Source organism: Silene latifolia, chromosome X (assembly GCF_048544455.1).
Source record: "Silene latifolia isolate original U9 population chromosome X, ASM4854445v1, whole genome shotgun sequence".
In the NCBI taxonomy this organism is placed as follows: domain Eukaryota; kingdom Viridiplantae; phylum Streptophyta; class Magnoliopsida; order Caryophyllales; family Caryophyllaceae; genus Silene; species Silene latifolia.
Window position 1 is genome coordinate 291,278,716 of NC_133537.1, and position 7,647 is coordinate 291,286,362.

At 36.2% G+C, this 7,647-nt stretch overlaps 1 long non-coding RNA gene across 2 annotated transcripts; it reads right to left on the reverse strand.

Moving 5' to 3' along the window:
- Positions 1-2,992: 2,992 nt before the first annotated feature.
- Positions 2,993-7,393, reverse strand: LOC141616918 (uncharacterized). 2 transcript variants are annotated; one of them, XR_012531069.1, is made up of 3 exons: positions 7,229-7,393; positions 4,470-5,420; positions 2,993-4,387 (listed from the first exon to the last, which is right to left on the reverse strand). It is a non-coding gene; the product is annotated as an uncharacterized LOC141616918 (long non-coding RNA). The 2 variants fall into 2 exon arrangements; XR_012531068.1 differs by having other exon boundaries at positions 4,470-7,393.
- Positions 7,394-7,647: the final 254 nt, after the last annotated feature.

Here is a 7,647-nt window from a genome sequence, read left to right on the forward strand (position 1 = left end):
CGGAAAAGAAAAGATGGGAAAAAGTCAGGCGAAGAAGATTCAGGTGATGAGAATAATTTGGAATCGGATACTGGGCGAAGGAGCCATAGGGTTTCCCTAGAAGCAATAGAGAGAGGGATAACTAATAAAATTCAATGGGATGAATTAACGGGGCTGCCAGATGTACCTTTGCTGCAAATTTCGCGAGTTGGATTGGTTGTTGTGTAAGAGAGTATGTACCTCTCGGTTTGTCGCGTATAAATCAGTTGAGTAAAGACCTGAAGGAAAAGCTATTGGGGAGAATAAAGGTAAGTATAGACAATAATAAATGCTTTAGTGAAATTATCTTAGTATTCGATATGTGCTATTAGCCGAAACTAACCAAATATGCTCACCATATATGCAGGCAGCTTACACTGTCCCCCAAGAACATGATGGTTACCTACAAAAAAAGACAGGGGAATCATTCAGAGCATGGAAGTTAAAGGTTGCTTGGAACCACTTGTTCAACAAGAAGACCGGGGAGATGAACAAGAAACCACCAACGAAGAAGTATCGGTATGTCAGCCTGCAAGATTGGTATAACTTTATCGCTTATAGGTAGTCTGACAAGTTTAAGGTAATTTATCTGCGACTCATTGGGATCACTTTATTAGTAATCACTTAATAAGTAAAGAAATATGCTTACGTTACTAGATACAATTCATTTTATGAAGACTATGAGTTAGCAGAACCTAGAGAACATTTCAAAGAAAGAGAAGATCTTTCATGGCTCCAGAGGTGGTTATAGATTGATTAAGAAGAAGCTTGTAAGTACTTAATTCTTATATTATTTGGTGTTTTATACCGATGTTATATATATATTCATGATAATCATACATATTTTGAGAGGATATCAATCCGATGAATGAATACAAGCCAAAGCTTGGAACTATCAATCGTCACGGCGCTTGGGTGGCCGGTCACACTCCTAAGAATCGAAAGTTAGAATCTCCATATGATAAGGCCGTCAAAGAGAAAATTGTAAATTTAAATAAATATGTCACTCCTACCACTGGTGGTCGGTTATATAATTGTGAGTTTAAATAAAATTTAGTTGCATAATGATTTTTTGTGTATGTGGAGGATCTGTGAGAAGGAGGTAGAAGAAGGAAAATGGAAGCCTCAAGGACGTGATGACATTCTTGCTAGGGCAATCGGCAAAGCAGAGCATCCAGGTCGTGTGAGAGGGGTATCGACGCATGTTGGTATCACTAAGTATTTTGAGAAAACTACTCGAAGGAATTTGAGTGGTGATGATAGGGTATATAAATACTGTATTTTATTCAACATAATTTATATTTATATATATATATATATATATATATATATATATATATAGGCCGGATTCGGTGAGGCCGTTAATTATAGCGAGGCGGCCGGCCTCACCAAATTACTTCATGGTTTTGTGAACCTTAGACTTAATTTCGTGAATCCTAAACCCGATTTCGTGAATTTAACACATAAACAAGTGACATTAGACATATATTAGCATTGATAAATATATTATAATCGTATATTTATATTTGTTCATCTATGTGGGACTCGAACCCACACCTTGCGCAATAGCACAATGCTCTACTTTTTGTGCTACTAGATGATAAGTACAAACAGTAAATTGTGCATCAACAAATAACAAACACATGAAACATGATACATCAACCTCATATAGTTATTTCTTACTAGGAAATTAACCAATTTAAGTCCTAAGTTCACACAACCGGGTCCAAGCTTCACGAAATCAAGTCTAGATTTCACAAATCAAGCCTAAATTTGACAAAATCAAGTTTCACAAAATCAGGTCTAGGGTTCACATAATCTAGTCCTAGTTTCACAAAATCAAGTCCAGGTTTCACAAAATCAGGTCTATGCTTACCAAAATCAGGTTTCACAGAATCAGGTCTAGGGTTCACATAGTATACTCCAAGCTTCACAAAATCAAGTGCAGGTTTCACAAAAATCAAGTCTATGTTTAAACTTTATTTTGTGAACCTTAGACCTAATCTTGTGAATCTCGGGCCTAATCTTGTGAACTCTGAACCCAATTTTGTGAATGTTGGACCTAATCTTGTGAATCTTGAAGCTAATTTTGTGAATCCTGAACCTAATTTTGTGAACCCTGGACCTAATCTTGTGAACCTACCTTTATTGAAGTGAATAGCAACGAGAAGACAACACGTAACCTCGATTCCCAAAATTCATCAGTTGAAGAACAAACCTCAGAAAGTAACAACATTTCTTCTCGGGTTGCAACAACAATATCCATAGATCGATGATGTTCAAGAAAGTAAAAAACTTTTTTCTGCATTAAATTATTCAACTGACCAATAGCACTCATATCACCCTCATAAAAAGCACAAAGCACAGCTCTCGCTTGTGTACAAGCAGACTTTGGGCCTTGATGAATGTTGTTTTCAAACAATTCCGTTAAAATGCCCAGAGAAACAAGCTGATTTTTGAAATTGGGATGCTTTGATAGAACCCTTAATATCTCTAAGCACTGGACAAAAAAAGTACTAGCACAGCCTGACAGACATATCAACTGTTGGGTTCTCTCGACACTATAAATCTTGTAGGTTCCGTGGCCTTGGCACGAGTTTTTTGGTGCAAGTAGTTCATTAAAACTCGACGAAGCCCTTGAAAAGTCTGGACACTTTTGCTCACTGAGTCGAAGGCTGCTTTACACTTCTCACCCTACAGGACACCTAAAAGTGTAATTTTACGATTTATCTTGCACGAAGGTTCAGGCAAGGAAACCATCATCTGCTGTACAAAATCCTTCTGCTGTGAATCCAAATCGTTTTCACCAATGCATATCATCGTCATTATCCATATTATCAAAAGTAAAGCTGGGTTTTGCCATGAAGTTGAACTCATAAATGATATTACGGCATTGTCTACATTGATATGCATTTTCACGGCAATTACTGCAAATACCATACTTATCAGTGACAGGACGACTGCATATTGGACATTGCAATGGCTCCATTGATGAAGCCTGGAGATTTTCATAGAAGGAATCAAGTTCGATCATGAAGTTGCAAGCAGTAATTGGAATCGGGAAATCTACTTTCAGCTATGTCTGATTATAGGTGAGATGACAACTTTTGGCTCGCTTCCACAAAGACTAATTGCTTTTTAGCTCAGACAAGTCAGCCACAGGCCTGTTGTTGTAATACATGTTCAAAACTTTCACTGTTTTGGACTTTCGAGCATCATGCACGTTCATTGTAACAGACTGGATTGTGTAGCTCCTTGTACATTTCACTATTATGCATTTGTCTGTAAATTTTGTCTCATATTTAAGGCTCTCCAGCCTCATTCTGCTATAGGGAACTTCAGTAGAGCTACAAGAAACACAAGGCTCACTCTCTATATAATAACCATCGAATTCCACAAGCCCACTCAAAGTATTATATATACGGGAATTCGGGCAATTAGCCAAAAGTTCATTCTGCGTGTGTAGGGTCTTGTAGAAGCACTGAATCACATCAGAAGCAAGGCATTTATCTAATAGTTCACCGCTTAACTACTTTGAGCTGACATCAATAAACTGTATCAAAATACCAGTTTTATCCACCTGATTTTGGAGCAGAGGCATCATTCCCTGGCTGGTGCCAATTCCGTAGCATCAAGGTGAAGAACATAAAGAGGAGGATTGTGACTTCGCCGTAATTAGACCTTTTCCTTGCTACAAATTGTTTGTTCAGATCAATCTCAGCAAAAAACCACAATCAGGTTATCCAAATCTAATCTATCAGGCTTTGAGATAGACGATAGAAAAGTTGCATAACTGGAATAACACGAATACCAGAAGGTGTCTCCATCCAGTCGCGTAACTGTTCTAGGAGTTCAGTTAGAGACAGGATCAAGCACTGAAGTTGAAAAATCCTCCGGCTCATTAGCTTCCAGTACATGAATAGATGGAGTAGAACTTTGCAGATTGACGTGTGATGAAGTTGGTAAAATGTTTGGATCACTTAACTCATCAGAAAACTACATCACGTTGCCGTCTCCCAATGTTTCCACCTCTATAGGAATTGCCGTCATTGGATGATATCTAGAGTGTGGTGGAGGTAGCATGTCTGCATCCAATACTTCATAACACGCCCCGCACAGATCAAAATCTAGACAAATGGTGCAATGCCATCTACGCCTTAGTATAGTAACTATAGAGCAGCCATCACAGCAATACTGAACTGAAGATGTCATTGAATCTTCTTCTATCATGGCATGTGTGTTACCACTAGGAGCAGCCATGTCATCAGCATGGCTTGAAGTTCAAGTAGCATTTTCTACTCCATCATCAGTAGCTAGAATAGTTTCTTTTGGAAAAGGAACTTGTAGCAACCTTGAAGAAATTGCCAGGCTGCAGAACCCATCAAAGAAACTGTCAATAGTTTCACTCGTACAAGTTAAGTATAAAAAATGAAAGGTGTATAACTGATTACCTGCTTGCAGTCTAAACAGCCTAATTAGGAAAAGATAGAAGTTTCTTTAACAATGAAACAACTGCTGAAACAGAATGTCCACCTGATTCTTTTCCGTGAAGAGCCAAACATTCAGCATAACAATAGATGAGTTCCACGGAAGAAATAACAATACTGTTCATTGTTTGTGTGTCATGCTGCTCTTTTCGGCAACAATATTCCCATATGCTCGAAAAGCTTGGTACAAGCTGTCGGAGGTTGTAGACCATGACAAGTTGCCAATAAACAGCTTGTGCTCAGTTTCAGAAGTAAACGATTTTAGAGGTCTAAGTTTTACAAAAATAACTTTCTAGTTTCACAAATTAAGGTGTATGATTTACAAAATAAGAAAACAAAAATTCATATGTAAACGATTTCACACATTGAGGCCCATGTTTCACAAAATAATCTTTTGGTTTCACAAATTAAGGTGTTTGATTCACAAAATAAGAAATAAATAAATTTCATAGGTAATCCTATTCATTAGACGATGATAACCATTAATAAATTTCATAAATAAATAAAGCACTTACTGAACACAACTGAAATATCTAAACCTAACAATTTTCATGAACACTTAAGAACCGCTTCTCAATTACTCGTAATCCGGAATTCTCACGAAAATAGTTTCGGATACGGAATCCATACCAATATTCATGTCGTTCTCGAAAAGTGAAGATAGCTAACAACTGTAACATAACTTACGCTCATTCGGTCAAACTGAAATCTTTTTTTGTTGGTCCTTTATCTAAATAGCTGAAATTTTGCCAATCCATTGATTTAGTTTAACCAATGAGTTCGCATATATTAACAAAAAGTGTAATTCTTAGGCAAAGTGAGAGAAATACCAATTTATGCAATAAGGCAGCGTGCATCTTCAACAGGAAATCCATATACAGCCGGACTCGGATGAAATGAAGACAAAATATCAAACTGAAAATTCCATCGAGCAGAGATGAGTTATTAATCAATATCATTACAGTTAAGTTATATAAGCCTAAATATAGAAAGGCACCCCAAATACATAAAATTTTTATCCTTGGACATCAAGAATTAATACAGGAAAAAGTACACCGTACAATGAAGAAAAATCATCTCAGGACAAAAGGAGTAATAAATTATAATAATGCCCGGTGAACGTTCAATAAGGCGCTAAGTGCTAACAAGAGAGCAATGTCTGAGATCAAAGACTGAGATCAAAGGCTAAAAGGAAGGTAACCCTTAAAACCATTGTATGATATTCAATTTCCTCTAACCATCTTGGCAGCCAAAGAATGAAGCATTCAGTCAAGTGTTCTAACCTCAAACATTGTGCTGGATGTTGAAATAATCAAGTTGCAGGCTTGCATCATATAGCAGTTCATTAAAATTTGAAGGCATCTCACATCCACAAGGATTCATGAAAGGTTTATATGGAGTTAAAGTAATTCTAAAATATAATTTCATACATAATCCATTTCACTAACTACATGACAGCCTTCTTTGGTAGATGCCTCAACGGCTGAAACCAAGCTGCAATGGAATTTTAAGAGCCATGAAAATACAAAGGTTTTAACTTCCGAAAATATTTATGAGTAATGACCATATGTCAATCAGTATCACCGTAACACTTCAAAGAACAATCAGTATATATAACTTTTTCTCAATCAAGTTCAATAGGAGATACAATTAGGAATAACTAATAGCTAATCCTTAAGGAACAGGCGCAGTTGTGCAGGAGATTGAAGTATAACAGCTTATGTATCATAATTATCCTCACCATTAAACTCCAGTACGTAAGAACAGACTCCTACTTAGCAATTTCCTATAAGTTACTATAAGCCAAAGAAACCTTTGACATTGCTTCGCGAAGCTCGCCACTTGCTCACATATGCATGCTAGGAAACCTGTTGCACAGAATTCTAATAAACATGTGATATCCATGTTTAACATCTGAACCTGCAACTCAAACTGTATTTCAGAACCTCCCAGCCACCCCTCAAAAAAGCTCAAATAGCTTAAGTTCCTATGCCTGGAATTCCATTAGAAGAACTGCCAAGTTAGCTAATTCGACCTCTCAAAGCACTTGTGGTTCAGAATTCCAGTAATTAGAATCCCAATCCATACTTTTGCACTCGCAATAGTTCGCACTCTATATCTTAGGATTACAATTTTCGTGAGCACATCTAAACATCTAAATCTAACAATTATCACAGCTTTGAGTTTGTCATCTTAAAGTTCTGGATGAACACATCTGAACATCTAAATCTAACAATTTTCATGAACACTTAAGAACCGCTTCTTAATTACTCGTAATCCGGAATTCTCAAGAACATCATAAATTAATTTAACACACATTCACTCTTTCGCCTACTTTTGTATTCATAATTCATTTCCTTCGCAATCAAAAACTATGAATAACATATATCATCAATAAAATCAAGCGATTGTAATATTTAAGGCGTCATAACCTAAAAACTTAATTAGAAGCAAATTAAATCAACAACAAATACATAACTAATTGAACATCAAAGAAATGCAATGAATTGAACATAATCGAAATCTAGTCGCATAAACTATCAATCAGCTACGTCAATGCATCATCCTAGTCGACTTCTGGAAAATCATGAATATGCAAATTCACTAGGACATCAAAAACTATGGTGATAGTGCAAAAAAGAAGAAATCGATAAGTGAAATTGTGTACCGTATTGAGCAACATCGAGGTTGAATTCATCGAAATTAGGATGAATCGAAATTACCTAGATCGGAAAATTAGGATGATCGAAATTGCCTAGATCGGAAAATAAATTAGATTGACGATGGCGATCAAAATCTGAGCGATAAAATGTCTATCGAAATAAGAGTGAATGACGATGAGCTGTAGAGAGAGAAAGTAAAAGAGTGCGAAATTAGTGAATTTGAGGGCGAAATGTCAGTTAGTTGAGTTTTGTATGGGAACATGTGTTATAATCTGATAAACCTACAATAATTAGATCTAATGGTTTAGAAAGGGTTCAACTGCCTCACCCTAAGAAGGAAACCTCACGAGATTCAATTTATATATATATATATATATATATATATATATATATATATATATATATATATATATATGCAGAAATTATACTACTTATTTTAATCATATTCATTTCTACTACACACCTACAAACAATGGCCA